The 23,277-nt window shown below is 42.3% G+C and overlaps 1 protein-coding gene across 1 annotated transcript in view; it reads right to left on the reverse strand.

Moving 5' to 3' along the window:
• MAD1L1 (mitotic arrest deficient 1 like 1) overlaps positions 1-23,277 on the reverse strand; it is a 492,750-nt gene that overhangs the window by 138,364 nt on the left and 331,109 nt on the right. The window lies entirely within an intron of this gene.

Consider the following 23,277-nt stretch of genomic DNA (forward strand, 5'->3'; position numbering starts at 1 on the left):
GCTCATTAACAGCTCCCACTTAAGAACAATAGGGTGAAATGGTCAGCTATCGAATCTTGCCTGGGGATATACCCTGTTTCTCATATTTTAAGACATACCCATAAAATAAGCCATAGCAGGATTTTTAAGCATTCAAGGAATATAAGCCATACCCCGAAAATAAGACATAGTGATAGGCGCAGCAGCAATGCCGGCCGCAGCAGGAGGAGGAGGAAAAAAATAAGACATCCATTGAAAATAAGCCATAGTGTGTTTTTTTGAGGAAAAAATAAATATAAGACATGTCTTATAATATGAGAAACACGGTATGCTCCATTGTCTTAACTGCTTAACGACTGGTAGCCACTTTGCTTTATTTATTTGATGTGTTTTTGTTACTGCTGTGTCCCCCCCCCCCCCAGCAAGCGGAGACTTAGCTGCTCTTGCTAAAGCAAAGCCCTTTCCACTTCAGTTTTTGGAGGGGAAAAGTGCTGATTATGGTCTGTAAAATACATTAATTTTTTTGCTTCTAGGGGGGGGCAGCTGCCCCCCCCTGCCTACACCCATGGCTCTACCCCATCAGCAGGACCAAAAGGGCAGCGCATTCTGGCAAAAGCATCACTCTATAATTTTGAGGTAGGCTCTCTTGGCTAATCCTCTGGGAAGCCATCATAAATTCTCTCACTCCTCTGAATTCCTGCCATTACATTTAAGTGAAACATGTCTTGAGCTGAGAAAGCTCAGAGACTCTTGTCAACCATTCACGCTTGCCCCAAACCCTCTTTTGTTCCTTTTGTTGCATCTAACTGGCTTGCTTTCTACACAGAACAGCTCCTCTGGGCCCACTTTTAGATGACGGCCCCCTGACCTCTTTGCTCAAGCCCAGATCAGGAGGTTCTGCTCCCTGTTTATTGGAATATTTGTCATGTTCTCCTTCGCTTCCTGGAGTCCACTTTATGAAAACAATCATTTAAGGACAATACTGCTGAGGCAGAGCAAATCTGATGGTTCACAGAGGAGAGAAACAGAAAGAAAAGAGCAACCGGGGTGGGGGGGGGGGAGAGAGAGTTCTGCCGAAGAACAAAAGTGCCGGAAAGGAACACAGGGGAGAGCAATCACATCTTCCACTCCAAGAGTAGAAAGATGCTTGGAAGGCTTTCAGTTATGGCTCTGTGTCTTTGGAGCTCATGCACCTCTGCAGGTAACCTGTTCCCTCAAGCATTACTCTGCAAGAGAGAGATTATTCTCAGAAACATGCACAAAGATCGACAAAGTCCACCAACTCTACTGCAACCACCCCCAAACCAGCCTCACTTGGACTTGGCCAACCCCACTGGTAGGCTGAAAATCTGGAACGTAGCATCTGCAGTGCCATGCCACGCTGAGACTCATTTGCAGCCGATGCATTATTCATCACATGCTCACTTCAAAAACTATTTCAGTTTTAAATTTTTTAATATTTAATAATTGTGTATTAAATATTCATGTGATTTTATTAGAAAATTTGGGGGAAGTTTGGCAGCAAGGATCTAATTGTTAAGTTTATCATTGGGAACTGATTGGATGCCCATAGAAGCCTCAGAGTTTATTAAGGGAAGGAGAGAGGCAAGTAAATTACCAAATGCTCAGGGAACTGAGGAAGGCTGCAGTGCACAAACAACCTCTGCTAAGTGGACTGTCTGAGATTGTGTGCCTATCAATCTCTATGTAGATAGATAGAATATAGTGAGCGACTGCCCTCCTAATAGTTAACAGTTTGCCCATCCATCTGGCTAGGGAATGTTTAGTTTAGACAGGGTGGGCATTGGCCAAGGGCACCTAGGCTAAGAAGATCCCTCAAACACATTGAAGAACTGGGGCTCTTTGGTCCAAGAGTGGGGAATAAGAGCAGTTCTAAGTCCTGTCCCCTAAGAGGGACTGAGTATGCTCTGAGGGAATGAATGAATGAATGAATGGTTGTCCTTCCTTGGCCTGGCTCTGCTGCCTACTCACTCATGTATCTAGCTACTGGCTTAAACCTTAGATGTAGGATGTTGGGAAGAAGTGAAGGGCTTGCTTGGACTAGAGATGGAGATTCTTTTTTTAACTTTACAGCTGCATCTTCTTCTGGGCATCCATCCATAGGCCAGTAGCTGCTGAGGTCACAGATAAAAGGGAGCAGAGCAACAAATTAAATTCTACCTTTGTGCAGTAAGCTAGTTTACACACACACACACACACACACACACACCCCGCTCTCTATCCTCCATTCAAACAAGCAAGAGGTATTAACTGAGTTCAAGGACACACACTAACCCCCCTCCCCAAAAAAAGGAGTGCAAAACTAGGGTGAGGGGCTAGATAGAGAGACCTGGGAGCCACATTTGACACACACACCCAACCGGGTCTGAGGCGCCCTGCTACTGGCTTCAGAGTTTGTTCTCTTAGGCAAATGAAGGGGAAAGTCTCAAACTTTCTTACAAATGTTTTGAATCAAATTTGCCACACTGTCCTATGTAACTTTGAGTTGCTTTAAGTAATGAAATAGAGAAAAGATGGAATCAAAGTGAGGATTTTAGAGTTGATTGTGTATTATTATTATTATTATAATTATTATTAATTTATTTATACCCCACCTGAAATAATTACAATTAAAACAGCATGACACTAGCCCTTTCATTAAAAGCAGACAATTCCCAAAGGCATATTGGAACAAAAAAGTCTTCACTTACTGGCAGAAGGACAACAAGGAGTGAGCTAGTTTGGCTTCTCTAGGGAGGGAGTTCCAAAGTCTTGCAGCACCCACCAAGAAAACCCTCTCTAGCATTGCTACCGACGGGGGTGATGGGACTGAGAGAAGGATCTTCCCTGAAGATCTCAAAACCTGGGCAGGTTCGTAGGAGGGAAAGGGATCTTTCAGATGGCTTGGACCTAAGCCATGTTGAGCTTTATAGGTCATAGCCAGTCCTTTGAATTCTGACTATAAACAGACCAGTAGCCAGTTGAGCTGCTGTAGCAAGCAGTCATATGGCCCCCTATAACCAGCTCTGGTAAGCAACGTGGCTGCAGTTCTTTAAGCCAGTAGAGGTTTCTGAGCACTTTTCAAAGGCAGCCTCACATAAAGCGCATTAGAGTAACCCAAGCAGGATATAACTAAGGTGTGTATCACTGTGATCAAATCAGACATCTCAAGGAATGAGCACAGCTGGTGCACTAGTTTTAACTGCGCAAATGCACTCCTGACCACCACAGAGACCTGGGCATTCATGCTCAGGGATGAGTCCAGCAGCACGACTGAACTGCGAAACTGTGTCTTCAGAGTTCCTGTGGATAATGTATCATGCACAGTATGAGCCCAAATAGAAACGGGAAGGCAGGAGGAACAGCGTTTATTCCCCCTCCTCTTTCTAACTAAAGCCTCAGGCACTATGGGGGGTTTTTTGGGGGGGAGGGGGACATCAAGTCAAATTGTTTTAAAGTTTACTTAGTTTGCTTCTCCTTTTTATTGCAGTTCCAAAATGCATGGAGACTTCACAGGTAAGTTGTGTGTCATAATTATAGACAGGTGAGGTGAAAGGCAAGACTAGCACAAAATATAGGATGCTGGTATGGAGCTGTTTAGAATGTAGGTTTTTGATCTCTAGGCTACAAGAAGCTAAACAAGAGCTCCCTAAGTTTCTTAGTCTTCATTACTGAAGCCAAGCACAAGCAGTGAGAACCAGAAACTTATTCCTCAAGAAAATCCTCAAATTGTCAAGATTCTCAGGATGCTACCAGCTGATATACCAAAGATGTAAAGGAAACAAAACCTCGAAAACCTCTCATGGTATTTCTCACATTACTCATATTAGGAAATGCAGTTCTGTGGGGAAATGGCAAATCTGGATTATCTGCAGTGAGTCAGCATGTGATACACAGTGAGAATTCATCTTAAATTAGCTCTGCGCTATGCGTGATGCATGCTTATGAGACATTTACAAGATGCAAACAGTAGATGTGGAACAACACCTTCATTCAAAAGGCCAACGAGTGTTGGGCCCATTGAGATAAATGCTAGCAGACTGTGATGCATAAGACCAAATGCCAGGATGTTCATATATAACAAGGCATGTGGCTTTCCCCTATTCTCTATGCACAGTGGCTTTCAGTATCAGTTTGTCTGTTGAGGAACCCCAGAGAATTCCTGTTATATACTTTGGGGGGGGGGGATTCTATGGTGTATTCTCAGTTCCCGTGGGGCACTGGCCAGACCTAATGCATTTGTTACCCTGCATGAACTGAGAAGGCACACTCAAACACACCCCTAACACTCCTGTGCTATGCAATGCAGTGGAAGACCAGTAGTGATGAAAAAGATGTATTTCAAAGAACCTTGTATGCAATTAACAACTATCTCATTGAAGAATCCCAGTGTTCTCCCAAACAGATTAAAAACAACTCCTGTAAAACAGTGGTTCAATATAGATGTGAGATGCTTCACATTTACACTACATTTGAGCTGGATCCACAGAAGCATCTCCCATGTCTTTCTACAGAGCTTCTACCTCCATTTTCTTTTGAACAGAAGGCTTTGTTTCAACCCTGATCCACGAAGAGAGGGAGCCCACTTTCCCATATCTCTCTCTGTTATGAATGTGCCTTCCCTATTGCGCCAAAAATTGCACGGTTTACACAAAAGATGTCATGTAAGCCCTAAAATTATATGCAAATGAACAGACTCATTCTTCACATCTTACAAAGACGCTGCTGGCTCTCCAACAGCCACGTTAGATAAGTTCTGTGCCAGCTTTCAAACAAGGGGCATATCCATATTATTAACGTCTCACTATAGCAAACAGTTTGTCACCTTTCATAAAAATTATCTGAAAAAGCACCAGCAATTATCCCCCAAAGAGATTACTGGTTGGCTACATCCTAGGGTTGTGGTTTGGGAGCGAAGTGACATAATATTCACTGGGAAGCTCCCCAAGTCAAAAGGAACATCAAGCAAAAGCTAGTCTAGACACCCACAGAAAAAGGAAAACTGAACAAGCTTTCTTGATCATCTCTGTGAGGAGGCTGGGAGACAGGATGACAATTATATTTCAAGCTGGCGACTTCAAAGGGCACTGTCTATTAGCTACCATGTGGAGAATGGGGTTGCAAGTTTTGGTTGCTTTTAACTGACAGATAAATCAAGAAAAAAATGGTTAACTCCCTTGTTTAGCACCATTGTTTTGAAGGCTATTTTCATTCTGATGTATAAAAAGAGCATTTATTATTTATTTTCATACATTAACACCTGACATTTCTCCCATCTTGGAACCCAAGGCAGCACACACGTGGTTCCCGGGGGAATGAGTTCCAAAAGCATCAAATAAGAAGATGCCCTGGATCCTGAACCATCAGGGTACTAATGACATCACACCCCAGACAACTTCATCCAGTGGTTTCATGTAAAAGTTGACCAACCTTCTGACCTGTAGAAAGTAGTAGTCTCCCAGCAACATCTCACTGACTTGGCCATACAGGTACAAATGGAGCCACTGTAGCACAGCGACTCCAATAGCCAGTCCAGGAAGGTACCGTGCAATAAGTTGCTGTTACCTTTATTTTATCATCACTTGATTTTATTTATTGACATATGTTCAGGGGTGGGTTATACATTATAAAAAAGCAAAGACAGACCTGTACTCCACCGATCTGTATGCAGCCCAACTTCTATATTATTGTCTGCCAGATATTTGACACACACACAGGTTTTACAGATCCAAAGAGGAAACAAAACAATGGAGAGTTCTTGAGCCTATAAGGGTTACTAAACATGAGTGTGCTTTGCTTTGTTGATCTGGACTGCTATAACGTGATCAACCTCAACACTGAAGGAGCTGAGCTTAGTGATGTTTCCTTTTTAAGTCCTGTAAGTGAAATTGGCTGCCATACAAGGCCTTGCCCAATGTTTCTGGAAATCTGCATGAAGCAAAATTTACAGTACAGTTTCCACAGCAAAAGGATATATTCTAACACCCACTGCAGAACATCTGGAGTCCGCATATGAGGGGAAGAGATTTTAAAAAGATATTTAAAAACCAATCCTTTTCTACAGGTAACAGAAATCCTTTCAATTTCAAGGAAGCTGCTTAAGAAACGTGATTTTCACAGGGGTACAATCCACCACCAACAAGGAGTGCAGAAAGCCAGTACAGCTTTCTGGGTAGGAGAAAAGTGGCAGTGCTCAGAAAAGTGATTGTGCTTTAACCCATGTTCTGAAAGTAAAACAGAGGGTTTTTTGTTTTACTTTGGTATGGAATTTTAGTGTAAAATTCAGCATCAGAATACTTTTTCTAAGATGTACAAGGTTGTTGGCTCACTTTCCTTGCTCTTAGAGCAAAAAGCAAGAGCTGACCATGTTAATTCATTTACTGTTATTCAGATATCTTAGTTTAAGGCTACATATGAAGGAATGATATACAACAGAGAATTTGGATGTCCTGGTGACTTGAGGAAAGTTCTCATGATTGTGGAAGTAAACTAAAGGCCATAACTGTTAAAGGCTCAGGAAGCAATACTGTATGGGTAAGTTTAGGTTATGGTGAAGGGGGTGGATTCCAGTAGAGATTCTCCACCCATCACAGTTCATGATCCTTCTCTCAAGCAGCTGTTAAGGCTGGACAAAGAGGTTGGGCAATGCAGGCACTGGTGTTAAACTTAGGCCATATTTGTAGAGCCCTCTGAAGCAGACAAGTTGTTTAAAGAATTGCAAAAACAAACAATCATGATGAAGACTTCCAGGCATCTGGCAGAAGATGGTCACAAATGTTAGGAGCACACCTTCTCCTAGCTAGTTGTAAAACCATTAAAATACACAATTAGCTAACAAGGGGAGAGTACACACTGGGAGTTAAACTACATCCAAATAAGATGTTTCTAGGTGGACTGGACTGAACAGTGACACACGTTCAAATGAAAATGTTATCTAGAGGTTTATTTGATGTGTTCAATATTTTATTTTAAAAAAATATTACGGAGGTTACCGCATTCTGGAGACATGACAAGCTCCTGGGATAAAGGAAAATCCTGGTAGTCATGTCACATTTAGCAAGTCAAAGATATGTTTGTAGAAGGCTGTAGAAGGCTAAATCCATTTTACATGCTGTATGTATTATTAATTTCTGACAGTGGGCTTAGAAAAACCTAATTCCCTGGAATACGGGTTTCCTTTGAGCAGAGGGAAGTCTTTTCAAAACTCATCTTTTATTGACTGAGTCATTTTAGAGTCAATCTGTCTGCTTTCGGCAAGACAAGAGTTTTAAATCTTCTCTCTTTTCTTCCTCCTTTTTGAATCGTGGCAAGTCTATTAAAACCTGCTAATGTATGCAGCAAGGCCTCTGATTTGAAATGTAATGAATTCTTCAGATAGTGACAGATTAGGGGGAGGGGGTAAGAGATGATGAAAACAGCCAGCCCCCCTAAAAAGGCAACGTCCTAGAAAGGGGTGTGTGGAGAGTTAGAGTGAACGTGGAAGATTAACACTTCTCACTCCAGAAGAACATTCCAGCTCCAAACAGCATAGCACATTACTATACGATTGCACAGAATATCCAGGCTTGCCTGAGGCCAAATGAGACAAGTCATATGAATCAATTTGCAATCTCTTTCCCTATCCATATATCTATCTATCTATCTGCGCATATAATTTTAAAGGATCAAACAGCACTTCAGACAAGTTTGCTCTGGATCCTGGAAGGAGGCAGTTAATCAGTAAAAACCACTTACATGACTACAGCGACTAATGTAACAGAAATATTCAAGACTTCAGGCAAAACATTTTGACTTCTGCTTTCACCTGATCTGACTTGGATATCATACAATCAAGAATTTACCAAGAGCATAAAAGCAGCATAACATCTTATTAGTCATTTTTAATAATGCTAGACTCTGGGGAGAGGCAGCACCAAATAAAGTGACAGTAGAAAGAATCACAAAAGTATTACACAGTTTCTTGTCTGATTTTAGCCACCCATCAGTTTGCAGTCCTATCATATCAATATGGTGGTGGAGAGTCACAACACAACACGGACAACACCCAATTTACGCGGGGGTTACATTCCAAGGCACCACACATTTAAGTGAAATCACGTATATTTGAAACACCACTGAAAAAGCCTGCAAACACCCTGTTCTGCCCCCGCCCTGCTCCGTTCCGCCCCCTTTTGTGACATTTTCAGGTCACTTCTGGGTTTGGTGCAATGCACATGTGCCCAGTTGCTCGTATATGGGATGCACCTAAAACGTTCGCTTCCTGCTCTCATTTCAAAGGCAGCTTGCAACTGTTCAACTCCAGAGAGGGGAAGAGTATTAAAGGGGAATTGCAGGGATTTTGTACTTGAAAACAACTACAGAGAATTCCACTTAATCATAACACTCTAAACAAGGAAGTTAAGGCAGTATTTAAAAATATCTGAACATGTTTCAAAATCCCCACTGACTTAAATTAGGCAGCTGTGTAATCACGGGTCCTGCAATTTTAATGAAAATACCAAAAGGAAATGCAGAGTTGATTAAACTTATTAGCAGGGAAAGATAAGATCAGGGAGCAGCAGCTAAACACATGAGTCCAAGGTTCCCCCTACGACATTTGCATCCAAACACCCAAAGGGCAAAGTTGGCACAGACTAACTTGTCTCCCCATTTCTAGTGCTTTGAGCTTTCCCTAACTGCTGCTGTAACCTTCCTCCCTTGATGCATATCATTAGGCACCGTTCTTCTGAGAATAACTAGTGATTCAAGTCAGGATTTACACTGGATCAAGCAATGATCAACTACTTGATATTCCACTACAATTTTCATTTAACACAGTTCGGAAGCATGTTATATACAGCCCCAGAAAGCAAGGATTATGGGAATTGCAATCCAAAACATTGGGAAGGCACCAGGCTGGGGTTGGATGATTAAAAAACAACAACCATTAATTTAGTTTTTAATGTGTGTATATATGTGTAGTGTGGCCACAATAACTCAAGAATGAACCAATATTGGAACATTGTAGCACAAGGATGAACTGGAATTTTTTTTGGACAGAAAACCACAATGGGAAGTGGACTAAACTGGGGTTAAGGAAGAGGACCATCAGTTCCTCCAAACTTCTGTGATAATGTGTCTCTCATCCAGGAGGTACTTTTGCCTTCCAGCTTTGTAGCTACAATCACTGGGGAAGAAAATGCCTGAAAGTGCTTTAAAGGAAAACAGTATAAGGAATGAAGTATTGACCAGTCCAAACATTTAGGCAGCAGCAAAGTGCAGCTGAAAGGTAATAGAGTGGTATGTGCTGGGAAATTGGCAAGGGTCACTGGATGTTGGACATATTCAAGAGAGTACAGGAGATGGGTATCTGTTCTAGTGCTTCTTACTTTACAAGATGGCACAGAAGTCAAGATCAGCAGAAGAGGCACCTCCTGTCCATCAGTGGGATGGTTTGTTGTATGGTGACATGAGAAAGAGCTTTCTCTGTAGTGACTCTGGCTTTGGAACTCTCTACCGTGAGAAGCCTAGTTAGCCTCTACTTTGCTTAGTTTCTGGCAGCGAACGAAACTATATCTGTTCAACAAGGCTTTTGATTAGACACTCCAGAGTTTCAAGAGTGGGGTGCATCATTTCTATTGCTGTATTTTCATTGCATTTGAAATCTGTTTTATTGTTTCAAGTAGCTTTATTGATCACTTCTATTTTTAGCTGTATAGTACCCATTATTTTCTAAACTGGATTTTGATTTGTCTGAATGAAAGACGATTTAGACATTCAACAAATAAATAAAAAAGAGTAACAAAAACTCTGGGTTTTTTTTACACACTGTTAAACATATCAGCATTCTTAGATGGAGCCCAATGACTTTCAAAGTAGGAAATTTCATTTATTGCAGCTTTCCCAGCACAAATGCCAATCAGCACCACATTCTGTTTTCCTTGCATCTTCCACCACTGAATCCGTGGCTTGGTTGCCAGACTACATCCTCCTTCATAACCACTACTCTATATATATATATATATATATATATATATATAGTAGCCAGTACTATCCAACATCAGCACCACACCTCGCCATTCTAGATTGCTCCTAAAGGTAAAGGGACCCCTGACCATTAGGTCCAGTTGTGACTGACTCTAGGGTTGCGGCGCTCATCTCGCTTTATTGGCCGAGGCAGCGTACAGCTTCCAGGTCATGTGGCCAGCATGACAAAGCCGCTTCTGGTGAACCAGAGCAGCACACGGAAACACCATTTACATTCCTGCCGGAGCGGTACCTATTTATCTACTTGCACTTTGAGGTGCTTTCGAACTGCTAGGTTGGCAGGAGCAGGGACCGAGCAACGGGAGCTCACCCCCTCGTGGGGATTCGAACTGCCAAACTTCTGATCGGCAAGCCCTAGGCTCTGTGGTTTAACCCACAGCGTCACCCGCATTACCATCAAGTAAAATAAGGCTATGTGTATCACATCATGGCTCAGCCGTATTTGTGGAGACAAGCAGCTCCCATAAGAAACTCTTTGTGTGGTCGGCAGATGAGCACCACTGGTCTCAATTCCATATCAGTCAGAGAATCATAGAAATGTAGAGTTGGGAGAGACCCTGAGGGTCATGTAGGCCAACCCCTGCAAGGCAGGAATCTCATCTAAAGCATCCATGACAGATGGCCATTCAACTTCTGCCATAAAACCACCACCTCCCGAGGGAGTGTGTTCCACTGTCTAACTCCTCTTACCATCAAAAATTCTTCCTGGTGTTTAGTTGGAATCTTTTTTATTGTAGCTTGAATCCATTGCTTTGGGTCTTGTGCTCAGGAGCAGGAGCAAACAAGCTTGCTTCATCTTCCATGTAACAGTCCTTTAGATATTTGAAGATGTCTATTATAGTCATCTTCATTATATTTCCCCCAGATTTGGGAGCCACCTTTGATCCTAACCTACAACATGCAACTCACTTGTATTTTTTTCCTGTCTATGTCCATATTTTCCCACCTCTTTCCTCTGTCATCTCCTCTCTATGCCTCTTAAACCCTCCCTCAGTTAACCAACAGAAAAAAATGGTACCAGTGTCCCTGATCATGAAAACCTGGTACTGACCCACCAACTGAAGGCCAGTGCTCCAGCTGCCTTGCCTGCTGGGTTCCTGCTATAGACTGGTAAGAACAAAGTTCAATCTGAGCACCTGAAAGGCAAGCTTTAGTTCACATTGAAATAAATACATTTAGCCTGTACCAGAGTAAAGCAGGTGGCAGCGAAGAAGTGTAGCAACGTACAGAGGAAGTCAGAAAACATGACAATCTAGCAGGGAATGGATAACTGTTCAAGAGACCCTCTGTTGTGCTATAAAGACTAATGACAGACATGGGGAGCAATGAACAGAATGGCAGAAAACAGAGCCCCAGGGTTTTCTTTTTCTTGTGTGCCTATAAACTGGGTGACTAAATTGTAAGAGTCCTTTACAAGTCCAATTAACTAATTAACAGATGCAGATGTCCTTTATTACCTGGCATTTTAAGATTAAATAAATGACAGAAGAGCATGTTCTGCTTATCAGTAATTAAGCTCAGAAATTGCTCTGACCATTATCTGTAGGTTTCTGATGGGAACTGTCTGATCAGCCAAATATGTTCAACACAACATTTGGAAAGCCAGTGTGTCTCAGTGTTCCACATATGTGGGACAGTCATCTTAGGAAGGCTTGCTTGGCACTTGATCTGGTATCTTTTCGGCACCAAACAAAGACTGCTTTATTTATCCATGCCTTTCATTATGTCATCTGGCTTGTTTTCATCTGGCAAGCTTTTATTGTTTTCTGATGTACTCATAGTTTTATGGTGGTATATATTTCTGCTATTATGTTGTCAGTTTAGACTATTGTATTTATCAGTTTTCTAAAGTGCCCTGAGAGGGTTTTGTTTGTTTTTTAGCTGAGGAGTAGTAGATGCATTTTTAATAACGAACTAAATAAATAAATAAATAAATGCCAACTGTTTTCTCCCTCTTTGAACTTCTGGATAATAATAATGGGGGTACTCAAAAGCATAATTCCATTCATCTGGGATCCATATTGATCCCCCCATAAACAGAAATTCTGTCTGCATGATCAACACTCAAAATTTCAAGGATGCATGTCTGAATGTGTGGGGTAAAGTGAGGGTCTTAATCCATATTATTATTACATTGTATATTATTACATTGAAACTGGGGACAAGGCACTTGTCCTTCCAAAGCACATTAGAATATAGTAGTAGCAGTTATTTATTATTTACATGCCAGCCATCTGACTGGGCTAGGGTTATTCCTACACTACCTGGCAGTGGCGTAGCATGGGGTGCAAGCCCCCAGGGCCACATGAAGGGGGATAGGAGAGGGGAGGGAAACAGATAGCGTCCGCATGCACATTCAACTGCCTAACGGCATCTACGTCACATAGGAGATCAGAGACGCAGAGATAAAAATAGTCGTTCCATTGTCTGGAGAGGTCACTTCCTGGTTTGCATGGAGAAGCCGTTTTCAATGGAGACCAGCACCAGGTGTTGAATTTCTGTGCCTCCTAACAATTTTGTGGGACAGCCCCCCCCCCCAATGCTATGTCATTACTTCCTGGTTACAGAGGAGTCATAGTGGTGACAAAAGAGAACAACACTTTCCCTTGCTACTCATATGCTTGGCTATTTAAGATAAAATGGCTGTTTTTCTGTTTCCTTTTAGTAGTCAATGGGGGGCTAGCTTCCTTTTCAAATCCACATCAAGACCCAATAGTGTCATCAGATGTAATAAAATAAAATCACAACTAATTTATTTTGGCTCCATGATTACTTCAGAAAGGACCATGTAAAGAGAAAGCAAATGAAATCACTTTCAACAAAGCAGCACATGGTATGCCAGGAAATTGTGGGAAAAGGGAAGAAGAAAGCGAGCTGTTCACAAGTACACAGAGAAATCAAGGACTCTCGTGAAAAGCAACAGATAAGCAACCAGCCCTGTCTGATTTCTTAGGCACTGGACTCTGTTTCAGGCTTTCGTAGTGCAGCTGGCTGAATGCTCCACTGTAGTTTAAGGAAAGCCATGAAACTTCAGTGTTCAGTGTATCTTCATTGCCATCCTAATGACTCATTCTAGATAGTGCTAGATTTAAAGCCATTGCAGCCAGTACTAAAATTGTTAACTTGTTTGGGGCCAACAATCAGCTTTCCACATCACAGACTCTCCTTTCCATGGCTCACCTTGAGTTTCCTAATGAGCAAAACAGAATCCACACTGACAGAACTGCAAGCATGATGGTCAGCACTGCTGACACATGAAAACCAACTAGCATTCAAACTGTTGGGAAGTTAAATCATCCAAGGAACTCAGTAATTAGCAAAAATGCATTGCTACATTTAGAACCATTCCTCAAGCATCCAGGGAGTGAAGTGGAACAACACAGATTTAAGAAAATATATTTTGAACATACTTGCCATTTTAATGCAGTGGTGAAAATATGTCTTTTACAAGCACTTCCCTGTTGTTGTTGTTTAGTCGTTTAGTCATGTCCGACTCTTCGTGATCCCATGGACCAGAGCACGCCAGGCACTCCTGTCTTCCACTGCCTCCCGCAGTTTGGTCAAACTCATGTTGGTAGCTTCCAGAACACTGTCCAACCATCTTGTCCTCTGCCGTCCCCTTCTCCTAGTGCCCTCCATCTTTCCCAACATCAGGGTCTTTTCCTAGGATTCTTCTCTTCTCATGAGGTGGCCAAAGTATTGGAGCCTCAGCTTCACGATCTGTCCTTCCAGTGAGCACTCAGGGCTGACTTCCTATTAATATATTATTTCCAAACACTTTTTACCTGTCCTTAAGAGTGCATTGCCAACCAAAAGCAACCGTAGCTGGCACACCAACTGGAGCTGGAAAACAGCACTCCCAGCCACGTGGCCACCTGAGCCTCCAATGGCAATGTTGAACCCGAGTACCCACAAGCTGTAGAACTGATTCTTTGAAGGGTGTGCAACCTCGTCTAGGGTGTGCAACCTCACCCCATCTCCTGGCTGTGAGAACTTGAGACACATAACAAGTCTGCCTTCTCAGAATTCAGCTTCAATTTACTGGCCCACATTCAGCCCATCACCAACTCCAAGCACCAACCTCAACCTGAAAGTCATTTGCCTGCAACTAAGCAATCTCTTTTGTTTGATTTCAACTGTCATGCTTGCTCCTCTCTTCCCATCCCCAAGGCAGAAGAATGACTGAAAGTGGAGAGGGGAGAGTCAATGACAGAGTACCATGCAGTTAATTATTATTACCAAGACTAGCTGCAGTTCTTTTAACCACTAGCTTATGCAAATAAAAGGGGACAGAGAACAACTATTGTAATTCATGTTGCCCTAGGCCTCCGTATCCCTGTGTTGTTGTTTTTCCTGAAATGAAACAAAATTCATATTCTGAATGTAAAGTCATGGGGATTAGAGAACAGAAGGGAAACACAACCCCAGCTTCTGCTATCAGGCCAAGGAACCCAGGACCACTAGGAGGCTACCCTCAACCCATGAACATTAGGCAATCGGGAGACCAGCCTGGCCCCACCCTTCAGCCAGAGAAGGAGGAGCTGCAAAGAGCTTGCTTCTTTCTCTCTACCTGGGAGGGCACTCCACTCCACCTGCTGATTGCAGAAGCAAGCAAGGGGAAAGGCCACTCTGGGGTCAGACTCCATACATTGGTCAAATGAACAAGAGCCACCCCTTGCCATTTAAGAAAGAACAGCAGCAAAGGAAGATCAGTCTGGCCCCAGCAAAATATGAATGCCCTCCAATAGATCACTTTGAAGAGTTCCTCTCCCTTTTTCTGGTGTCTTTTTAGTCTTTTTAGTCTTTTTAGTCCCTCCACCCGGCCCCTCTCTTTTATGGATGTGAGCCATTTTGGGAGACAATAATTGTCTGGAAAGCGGGATTAAAGGTAAAGCGAATGAATGAATTAATAATTAAATAAACAGAATAGAAAATTCTCCTCTTTATTTCCATCCCCTTGGTTACCTTTTGCCTCACAATAAAATGTGTTTATGAGAGACTATGGAAGGAAGAGTCTGAGCATTTGTCGCAATACAGGTTAGTGTGTCAAAAAAGCCTCTGCGAGGGGCATAAGCATTTTGGCAGGCCAGGAGGCACCCGGCACAGTTCTACTGAGGAAGCTACCGGTAGTAGTACTTTGTTTCTTTGTTAAAGGTATATCCTGCCTTTCCATCAAATGCTGCTCAATACAGAACCAGGCCCACCTGAATGGGAGACTGCCCAGGAAAACGTAGTTGCCCCAACTTCTTCAGCAGAATAGCAAGGTGCTAAGTGCAAATAATGACAAATGCAGCAGAGCAGTGCCTTTAACTCTGAACTTGTTTCCTCTACACAATGTCCATCTTACATGCCTAAGCACACAGAAGCAGCACTGCTTGCATTTAAAAGCAATGGCTGTTTTATTCTTGGACAAACTATTCAATGGCCAAGCAGATCCATGATGTTTATGTGCCCACAGATCATGTGCTGGATGTTGGGTACAACTCAGCTTGCATAAGTGGGGTTTGCATGAGTTAAGACAGATAGAGTGAGGGACACCCACAATCCCAGAATAGCCCTGCACTTTTAACCTATCAGCTTACCTCCCTGACTCCTTATTGTTTAGACAGATAGGTCTTACATTGTATCCTGTTTTCCTCCTCCTCCCCCTCCTCCTCCTCCTCCCCCCACTTCTCTTTCAGATCATCTTTGATGATCCTTTGAGAGAATAAAGAGCAAGCAAGGTTGCCATGTTCTTCTCTAGACTAGCTAGTTAGGCTGGAACTAGAAAAAAGTTATGTACTTCCCACAATAAACAACTTTGTTATTTTATTACCTACGAGCATCTCTCTCTGTGTTTCATTGCAACAGGTAAAGTCTAATCCCAAACCAAGATTCACTAGCTAAACACTGCTCAGTCACAGGTTTCAATAGGTAATTGAACCTGTTATCCCAATATCACGTTTTCCACTCCAACATTTCAAAACTTCCCTGTATAGATTATTGACAGATCATGATGGAGCCCAATCTAAGAGGAGCTTTCTCTATGGCCCGATTTCATACTCTACCCACGGCCTTCCTTCAGGGTATATACCCTGCTTCTCCTATTTTAAGACGTAGTCATAAAATAAGCCATAGCAGGATTTTTAAGCATTCAAGGAATATAAGCCATACCCCGAAAATAAGACATAGTGATAGGCGCAGCAGCAATGCCTGCTGCGGCAGGAGGAGGAAAAAAATGAGACATCCCCTGAAAATAAGCAATAGTGGGGTTTTTTGAGGAAAAATAAATATAAGACAGTGTCTTATTTTCGGAGAAGCACGGTACCTCAAGATCCCTATTGATCAGAGCCTCTGCCCCTGCAATATGAAAGAGATAGAGGACTTTTTACATTTCTTTTTTTATTGTCCCCTATATGATTCAATGGGACCCAGGTGGCGCTGTGGTTAAACCACTGAGCCTAGGGCTTGCTGATCAGAAGGTCGGTGGTTCGAATCCCTGTGACAGGGTGAGCTCCCGTTGCTTGGTCCCAGCTCCTGCCAACCTAGCAGTTCGAAAGCACGTCAAAGTGCAAGTAGATAAATAGGTACCGCTACAGCGGGAAGGTAAACGGCGTTTCCGTGTGCTGCTCTAGTTTGCCAGAAGCGGCTTTGTCATGCTGGCCACATGACCTGGAAGCTATACGCCGGCTCCCTTGGCCAATAATGCGAGATGAGCGCGCAACCCCAGAGTCGGTCACGACTGGACCTAATGGTCAGGGGTCCCTTTAACTTTACCATTATATGATTCAATAAGACCTATGCTTCTTCTTTTTTTGTAATAATTTTTATTAGTTTTGTACAAACAAGACAGACAAAACATGCAATGTAGACTCTGTCCCTTCATTTTCCCTCCACCCACCAGTCCACTTCTGCCACCAGTAGAACCCGCGGGCGTTGAGAATCAAAGGGGTCCCTTGTAGGCTGGGTTTAACCTCCCCCCTCCCTCCTCCCCCCTCATCCCCTCCCTGCCACTGAGAGGACAGAGATGGTGGAGCTCTGAGGTTTGGTTTCCCCCCAGCTGTTTATTCAGCACAACAATCAATACAGTGGAACCTCGGTTTATGAACACCTCGGTTTATGAATTTTCGGTTTATGAACGCCACAGACCCATCTGGAACGGATTAATTCATTTTCCATTACTTTCAATGGGAAAGTTTGCTTCAGTTTATGAACGCTTCAGTTTATGAACAGACTTCCGGAACCAATTACACCCATGCTTCAGTTTATGAACGCTTCAGTTTAAGTACTCCGCGGACCCGTCTGGAACGGATTAATCCACTTTCCATTACTTTCAATGGGAAAGTTTGCTTCAGTTTATGAACGCTTCAGTTTAAGTACTCCGCGGACCCATCTGGAACGGATTAATCCACTTTCCATTACTTTCAATGGGAAAGTTCGCTTCAGTTTATGAACGCTTCAGTTTATGAACAGACTTCCAGAACCAATTGTGTTCATAAACAGAGGTACCACTGTATAACAATACACAACAAAAAGAAAAAGAAAAAGAAAAAAGAGGAAAAAAAGAAAAATACAATAAGATATCCAATTCTTATTTTGTTAACATTATAATTGTGACTTCCTCGACTCTCTTCCTCCTGGTTTTCCTAACTTCTTTAATTAATTATGGTGGATTTTCTTTTCTAGTTCAAAATCTTATATCTTATAATATTAACATAATCCTCCTCCTTCTTCATGCTGCCCCCCCACGAGTCCCCTCCTGCCACAAGAGTAACCTGCGGGGCACAGAACTTCAAAGGATCCATTTTTTGTGTCGGGTTTCCCTCCACCCCCTCCCCTCCCCTCAGAACACCCCCTGCCATTAGGTGCCTCCGAACAAGGAGGGGAAGACAGGCAGCTCTCTACCCAAACACCTATCTAAACACAGAAATATTCATACTTATCTAAAATTTATTTCCTCAACCATTCTTCTACCTCCCTCCAGAAAGCTCTTAACCTTAGACTTAAAAACACTCTCCTTCTCCTCTCCCACTGCCTTTCCCCCCAATTGGATCAGCATTTCCTTTATCAAGCCAAGATTTCTGAAACCGTTGTTTAGCAACCAAAAAAGCCTTTTAACTAAAATTGTCACCCCACACCAGTTCTTTCCCACTTCCAACTCCAGGCCCTTGTCCCCCCACTCCCCCTGCCTGTCCCATCCCTCAATAACACCACTCCACATTTCAGTCTCTCCAGGCTCCTCATTTCCGTTAATCTTCATTTCACTTTGGTTCTCATTGTCGGCCTCTTCTTCCTTTTCCAGTCCTTGTTTTACCTCGTCCAGGAGAAATTTTTTATGGTCCAAGTCATTTTCCTCAAATTGTTGCTCCTCACACCCAGTCTCAAAATCAAAATTATCCTCTGTGTCCTGATCTTGAACCTCAATCTCCAAGGATGATGAATTAAAATGTTGCCGTTCCTTGTATATATCCTCCCATATTTGTAGATAGTTCAGCACAGCCTCCTGGAAAGCTCGAGAGTACTTTGTTTTCATACTTCTCTTAACCACAGGCAGGCAGAAGATAGGGGACAAAGGGTGCTGGAAAATTCCTTCCTACAACACGGCCGCCTCCATCTTGGCTGGTCTTCTCCTTTGTCTTTAACTCCATCACAAATCCACTCAAATCATAATTCCAATAGCTTACTTCTGTCTCATCTTCACATAAATTTTGCCATCCACGGCCAATATAATGAATTTTCTTAATCTTTTGACAGCTTGACAGCTTTTGACAGCTGTCAAAACACTTTCCCCTTATTAATGCTGAGCCTCAAGGGGAGCCAGCGTCGGGAGCTGAGAAGGGTTAGAAAAGTCTTTCTTTCTCTCGGGTCCACAGTCCAGAAAACTTTCCCCCCTTCGGCTTAGGAATATTTAATGCGCCTCCCGATTAGCCATTAGGAAGAGATCGACTTCCATTTTTTAAAAAATCTCTCCCTATTTTCCAGATTAAAAATTTTAAAATCCAAATGGAAATTTCACTTACTTTCTGAAAATCTTTTATTTTCTTGGAAGAATCCGCCGCTTGCCAGGTAAGGACTCGGAGCTTCGCTTCTAGGAGGTAAGATGTAACCCAAAATGGCTCCCGCGATTCCACTCCGCTGGCTCTCGATCGCTCTACTGAGCTCTCGGGCAGCGGAGGATTCGCAAAACGGAGCAGCCGCTGGTTGCATAAGTCACCGGGACGCTCTACCCAGTGTTTCTACGGGACTTCCCCCCCCCTCCGCGAGGCCAGGGACTTCGGAGCGCGAAGTCCCTGCGTCCTTCTTCGCCGGCGCGACAAACCGGAAGCCACAAGACCTATGCTTCTTCTACTGATCCCGTCCACCATTATAACTAAGGTAGATTGTCTGAAATGCCTGCTAGTGGATGCAAACCCGCAGGTTTCACGCGAAGTGGCAGTTTTCATCTTGCAGGCGCTGAAACTTAGGGTTTCTTTGACAGGGTAGCAGCACGATTCAGCCCCGGACCCTCCTTATTCTGTTCCTAGTTTAATTTGTAGAGGATATCCCAGGTTCTTATTTGTTATATATCTATTAGTAATTTCAGATATTTGGTTTTTAATGCTTAGATTTTAGCTTTACAGTACCTATTTTATTGTAACTAAAGTATTATCATGCCATGTCTTGATTGATTTATGTTTTCTGTTGTACGCATTTGGCATTGTTTTATTCTGTTTTCTTTTGTTGGGAAGTATGCTATGGCTAAATGCTAATGCAATAAAGAATTGATTGATTGACAGATCATCGGAATAGTACAGTGCACCAACCTGGAGAGGGGTTGTACAAGGTGTCCAGTCTCCAGGACCTTACCTTCAGTGAAGGCACTGCTTCCCCGTTCTATATACCAAAGTGGTCAATTGTATTGAGTATAGCCAAAGGCCTTTACAATGGACAGCAGAGAATAAAAGGAAAACTTTCTTCTAAGATTGTACAATGTAGCCTTTAGCAGTTTACAACATAAAAAGAAATTTACAACATTAAATTTTAAAACTGGAGTGCATTCGCATAGCTGGAATGGAGCTTCTTGGCTGCAAATTTGGCTACCTGATGTGTCATATATAGATGTATATCTGTTAGGAGTTCAACTGTCACTATATACAGACGTGGACTGGACTGACAAAGGATTCTTACTTCAACACTGCTGATGGGCAAGCATCCCCCACTGCACAAGAGACAACAGACAAGTTTAGGGGGACCTGGACAGGCATATACTCATCACTCCTTCAACAAAGAGAAATAGATGAGATGCCTAGGAGGGACAAGACAGTTACCACTGCTGCCTTTGTCATCAGCTGCCTTGAAGTAGTCACTTCATACTCACATGACACCAACACAATGGTTCACCAGGAAGGCTAGGGCTTAGGGGAAAGGGCACCCTTAAGGCTGAAGTTCTTTTTTTTAAAAAAATTATATTTTTTATTAAACATTTTATCAACACACATACAGAACACAAATACAAACAAAAATACAAAAATACAACAAAACAAATATATCATCTCTAATCCATTTTAATATTCATTGTCCTCTGGCTTCCCCAATTCCCTACTATCTGATTTTCATTTTTATAAACTTCTGTAGCAGTTTCTAAATCATCCTTCTTACCCATCATATAGTCTCTTTAACACTTCAAAAATTTCATCTTTATATCATCTATCATATTTTCTCCCTTTCAATCTTCTATTATTTCCCTATTGCCTTAACTTCTTTATTTTCCTGGATGTTCAAAATCTAGTTTTCAAATTCATACCCTATGTATATTTTAAATTTCTTCCAATCTTTTAAAACTTTGTCATTTGTTTGGTCCCGGAGTCTTCCTGTCAATTCTGCCAATTCCATATAATCCATCATTTTCATTTGCCATTCCTGCCTCGAAGGCAGTTCTTAAGGCTGAAGTTCTAGCCTGAAGAGGGAGTCAGCTGACATCCCAGCTTTAATACTCCCAACTTGACACTACAAGTCAATCTTGACACACCAGGCCCTATAAAACACCGGTAGCCAAGACAGCTCACCCCTATGATTTCAGATGCCATCCCCACACCTGTCCTATCTGGTGCCTGACTCCAACCTGTCCTTGACTACGTACATTTCTTCTGCTTCTTCTGATCATCATCCACCCACACCAAAACTGGATCCTAGCTGCAGACTCTCTTGGAAATGACCAAGGAGTGACATTTAAGTTTTAATTGACTTTCTCTTGCAACTGATTGTATCAGGGACGGCTAACCTGTGGCCATCCAGATGATGTCATCATCTCTACCCACTAGCCATGATAGATGGGGCTTATGAAAGTTGGAGTCGAAAACATCTGGAGAGCTGCAGGTTAGCCAACACTGAATTAAATAAAGTGTGAATGCTGCTAAGCTTTTATTGATACTTTGAAGGAAGTATGCAGCAGCTTACAAATAAATAAAAGCTAGCTCTCATTGCTAAAAGGAAGTCCCATCTTTATTTAGCACCCTATGGTAGAATTGCAAGAGATTAAAAATAGTATTTTTAAAAAAGTAAGTGGTATATCTTTAAATCTCAGCCCCAACAATTAATCAACACAATCTTTAGCTGATTCCCTGACCAGTTAAAATGATTAAAGCTTGCAGTCCTCACAGAAAAAGACAGTTAACTACTAAAGTTTTCAGCCAAATTCAAATTCAGAATGATTGAAATTGTTTCCCCAAAGCAGCTGCAAGTTGGCTGCATTCGTGTGTGTGTTTTGAGCACATAAAATCACAAAAAAAATTGAAAACAGTACATATGCTTATAGAGGTCACAGCAGCAGTCACATGGGAACCATGCAACTCTCTGTGTCTCGACTTTTCTCTGATTAAAATATCAATCTAATTGTTGGATTTATGTAGCTTCCCTCGTTTAATATGGAAATCAGTCTCCAGCATCCCACAGCTAAAAGGACGTGTTACTCCGTTTACTTGATTAGTCTGGGAATTGCTGGTCCTGCTGTCACCATGTTTACACTTTTAGTGACAACTTTGCATATCAGATTCACATAATGCACTGTCATTGCTTTGCTTGTCAGATACAAACTCTTTAAATACAGTCCTTGCTTCAGCCTGCTTGCCTGGCACCGGTTTCAAGGCAAACCCTGTTTTGTGGCTTGTAATATTCAGTCAAGTTCTTGTTTAATTAAATAGACAAATTGGCTGCAAAAGCAAGCGCTTCATAGGCCAGAAACCCAGAAAGATTAAAAGTTAAACATTGCACTTAAGTGGTTTCTTGCAACAGGATTACTTGCCTAAACCCACAGCACTTTAGTTCCCACACAAAACACATGTGTGGCCACTTCTTTCTCCACCTTCAGACCCTTGTTCAAATTCTCTCTCACACACACCCCAACCCACAACTGTAACTGTTATGGAAATCACGGGGGGGGGGGCCACATCTTTAAAGTTGTTAAGTGTTATAAATATTATGCATAAATGTATCCTTTCGACTTGACAGCTCAGGGAAGTTACCTAGTTTTAAAAATCATATAAAATGAACTCCAGTTTCCTCCATAACAAACCAAACCTAATAAACTGAAGCAGCATTTGTCCCTTGCTACCTTTTCCTTTTCCTAATAGCACAATACGAATAACAGACGTGTCACGGGGTCATATCAAATACATCTCTGTGCTGTTTGATCCATGATAACGTATTACACTTGTAATTCACCACTGGGTGTTGTAATCGTCGAGCAATAAAACCTGCACCTGGGAACCAAGCCATAGTGATACTTTTGAATAAGGATACATTTAAGGGCCCCTTCATGGATCACTGCCTTGTCATGGCGAAGGGGCTTAAATAACTTAGAGAAGTTATGTTTTGACCAAACGTGATCCACCTGGAGAAGGAATTGGCAAGCCACTCCAGTATCCCTGCCAAGAAAACTCTATGGACAAAGACAACAAGCATATAAAAGTTATGACGCTGGAAGATGAGCCAACATGCTACTGAGGAAGAGCGGAGGACAAGTACAAGTAGATTCAGAGCTGATGAAGCGGCTGGGCCAAAGCCGAAAGGACGCTCAGTTGCGGATATGCCTGGAAGCGAAAGGAAAGTCCGATGCTGTAAAGAAAAATATTGCATAGGAACCTGGAATGTAAGAACCATGGATAATGGTAAGCTGGATGTGGTGAAAAAGGAGATGGCAAGAATAAATATTGACATCCTGGGCATCAGTGAACTAAAATGGAAGGGAATGGGTAAATTCAGTTCGGGTGACTATCATATCTACTACTGTGGGCAAGAATCCCGAAAAAGAAATGG

The sequence above is a fragment of the Zootoca vivipara genome, chromosome 14 (genome assembly GCF_963506605.1).
Source record: "Zootoca vivipara chromosome 14, rZooViv1.1, whole genome shotgun sequence".
Lineage (NCBI taxonomy): Eukaryota > Metazoa > Chordata > Lepidosauria > Squamata > Lacertidae > Zootoca > Zootoca vivipara.